The sequence below is a fragment of the Mustela nivalis genome (genome assembly GCF_964662115.1).
Source record: "Mustela nivalis genome assembly, chromosome: 3".
Lineage (NCBI taxonomy): Eukaryota > Metazoa > Chordata > Mammalia > Carnivora > Mustelidae > Mustela > Mustela nivalis.
The window spans coordinates 8,079,082-8,082,950 of NC_139022.1; the positions used below are offsets into that span (position 1 = coordinate 8,079,082).

The following is a 3,869-nucleotide window of genomic DNA, read 5'->3' on the forward strand; positions in this document are numbered from 1 at the left end:
TTTCTCAACATGGGAAAACAACAATTTCATAGATGATATATTTCAGGAGAAAAGATACTTAAGAATAGATTGAAGTATTGACTTTTTTTTGCTATTTTTTGTTGCTATTGGTAAAAGGCAAAGTTGGTACTAGACACATATATTCCACAGTATATTGTAGAATGTTGTATAAATAATTAACCAAAAGAAAATGGGAGAAAATGACATGAATAGGCTTTTATTAAAAAGTTTAATGTTTGAAAAAAGTTTATTTTTTTTTACCACACAAAAAGAGATGTTCATCACAGTAGTGCTTTTTAAAAAACCTTTTTTTTTTTAAATAATCATGTAAACGTTATTCCCAGAATCTTTCCTAGAACTTTCCTTAGTGCCCACTTAACCTCTTTATTTCTCAAAGTATAGATAAGTGGGTTGAGCATGGGGGTCACCACGGTGTAAAAGAGGGAAACAAACTTTCCCTGGTCCTTGGATCTACTCTTGGCTGGCTGCAGATACATGAAGATTCTATCATAATCTTCATGTTCCATAGAAGATTATGACAACCATCAGATGGGAGGAACAGGTCCCAAATGCTTTCTTTCTTCCAGAACTTGACTTAATCTTCAAAACTGCTTGGGCAATGTAGCCATAGGGAACCAGGATGATGGAAACAGGTACTGTAGGGAAGATAATGCTAGCTACAAAGAGCTCAACCTCATTGAAAGTGGTGTCCACACAAGCCAACTTGATGAGTACAGGGACCTCACAGATGAAATGATCCACTTGATGATGCCCACAGAAAGGTAGCTGCAAGGTGAGAGTGGACTGTACTAGAGTAGTGACCACCCCACTGAGCAATGCCAAAGATGCTGAAGTCATACAAAGATGAGAATGCATTATGACAGTGTAGTGGAGGGGACAGCAGGTGGCAATGTAGCAATCATAGGACATCACAGCTAGGAGGACACATTCTGTAGATCCCAGGGCAAGAGAGACATATGGATGAACCACACAGCCACCATAGGTGATGTTTTTCATAGGATCCCACAAGTTTACCAAGAGCTGAGGAATAACACTGCTGGTAAAGCATATATCCAAAAAGGAGGGATGACAAAGGAAAAAATACATTGACGTATGAAGCTTGGATTCAAGACGAGATAACAGAATGATGGTGGTATTCCCCAAAATGGTTAATAAATACAAGATCAAAATGACCACAAATAGAACCCTTTGTAACTGAGGATAATCAGAAAACCCCAAGAGGACGAAACCTATCAGTCTGGTCTCATTGGTACTCCTCATCATACCCATATGCAAAGTGTGTTCCCAAAGACTGTTACAGTTGAGAAAAATGACATATTATATAAGGACAAATGAGACAGTACACTTCCCCCAAAAGTATTCTATATTAAGTTCTTAGAACCTATGTCCATACATCTAGTAGCTTAGATCTTTTTTCCTACTATGTGCATTGTAAATAAATACACATCTGCTCCTCTGATGCTCTCTAAAATAGAGAAGAGCAGACATATATAAAAACATCATAATCGAGCTACAATAATTAGAACCTATGGTACTGGCATAAATGTAGATGTATATATTGGTGGAGTAAAATGAAGGGCTCAGATAGAACCCAGATAGAATCCACGACCACTGGATTGTCAACAAAGTTACCAGGGATACATAATGGGAAAAAAAGATAGTCTTTTCAATAAATTGTGCTGGGAAAGCTAAATATTCACATGTAAAAGAATGAAGTTAGACATCTAGCTTACACTATATGCACCATTAATCAACTCCAAATGTGTTGAAAACTTAAATGTAAGATCTAAAACATAAACTTTTAGGAGAAACATAAAGGAAAAGCTTCATGATATTGGTCTTGACAATATTTTTATATATGACACGAAAACCACAGACAATAAAAGGAAAATCTAGGAAATGAAAGAAAATATTTGCAAAACAAATATCCAATAAGAAGTTAATATCCAGGGCGCCTGGGTGGCTCAGTGGGTTAAGCCGCTGCCTTCAGCTCAGGTCATGATCTCAGGGTCCTGGGATCGAGTCCCGCATCGGGTTCTCTGCTCAGCAGGGAGCCTGTTTCCTCCTCCCTCTCTCTCTGCCTGCCTCTCTGCCTACTTGTGATATCTCTCTGTCAAATAAATAAATAAAATCTTAAAAAAAAAGAAGTTAATATCCAAAATATATAAGAATCACAAATGAAACAATAGCAAAATAAATAAATAGATAGATAGATAGATAAATAAAAGCTTAATTAAAAATTAGGCAAAGTCTTGAATGGACATTTCTCCAAATGAGACCTACAGTTGTTGAATAGGTATAGGAAAAAGTGTTTGGCATTGTCATCATCAAGATAATGCAATGAAAAATACAATATCACATCATACCTGTAAATATGGATGTTATCAAAAAATATACGGAATGTTGACAAGGTTGTAGAGAAATTAGAATCTTTATATGATGTTGGTGGGGTATAAAATGGTACAGTCAAAGCTGTGATCACCAAGACATCATGGTACTGGCATCAAAACAGACACATGACTAGTGGAAGAGAGTAGAGAGCCCAGATATGGACCCTCAACTTGATGGTCAATTAATCTTCGACAAAACAGGAAAAAATATACAGTGGAAAAAAGACAGTCTCTTCAATAAATGGTACTGGGAAAACTGAACAGCTATATGTAGAAGAATGAAACTCAACCATTCTCTCACACCGTACGCAAAGATAAACTCAAAATGGATAAAAGACCTCAACGTGAGACAGGAATTCATCAGAATCCTAGAGGAGAATATAGGCAGTAACCTCTTCGATATCAGCCACAGCAACTTCTTTCAAGATATGTCTCCAAAGGCAAAGGAAACAAAAGCGATAATGAACTTTTGGGACTTCACCAAAATCCAAAGCTTCTGCACAGCAAAGGGAACAGTCAACAAAACAAAGAGGCAACCCGCGGAATGGGAGAAGATATTTGCAAATGACAGTACAGACAAAAGGTTGATATCCAGGATCTATAAAGAACTCCTCAAACTCAACACACACAAAACAGACAAGCATATCAAAAAACGGGCAGAAGATATGGACAGACACTTTTCCAATGAAGACGTACAAATGGCTATCAGATACATGAAAAAATGTTCATCATCACTAGTCCTCAGGGAGATTCAAATTAAAACCACGTTGAGATACCACCTTATACCAGTTAGAATGACCGAAATTAGCAAGACAGGAAACAACCTGTATTGGAGAGGATGTGGAGAAAGGGGAACCCTCTTACACTGTTGGTGGGAATGACAGTTGGTGCAGCCACTTTGGAGAACAGTATGGAGATTGCTCAAAAAATTAAAAACAGAGCTTCCCTATGACCCTGCCATTGCACTACTGGGTATTTACCCCACAGATACAGATGTAGTGAAAAGAAGGGCCATCTGTACCCCAATGTTTATAGCAGCAATGGCCACGGTTGTCAAACTGTGAAAAGAACCAAGATGCCCTTCAACGGACAAATGAATAAGGAAGATGTGGTCCATATACACTATGGATTATTATGCCTCCATCAGAAAGGACGAATACCCAACTTTTGTAGCAACATGAACGGGACTGGAAGAGATTATGCTGAGTGAAATCAGTCAAGCAGAGACAGTCAATTATCATATGGTTTCATGTATTTGTGGAACATAACAAATAGCATGGAGGACAAGGGGAGTTAGAGAGGAGAAGGAAGTTGAGGGAAATTGGAAGGGGAGGTGAACCATGAGAGACTATGGACTCTGAAAAATAATCTGGGGGTTTTGAAGGGGTGGGGGATGGGAGGTTGGGGGAACCAGGTGGTGGGTATTGGAGAAGGCATGAATTGCATGAAGCACTGTGT

At 38.3% G+C, this 3,869-nt stretch overlaps 1 pseudogene across 1 annotated transcript; it reads right to left on the minus strand.

The window, feature by feature from the left end:
• Positions 1 to 323: 323 nt before the first annotated feature.
• On the minus strand, positions 324 to 1,290 carry LOC309861285 (olfactory receptor 2G2-like; annotated as a pseudogene). Its single transcript has one exon. The product of its transcript is annotated as an olfactory receptor 2G2-like (transcript).
• Between the last annotated feature and the right edge of the window lie 2,579 nt (positions 1,291 to 3,869).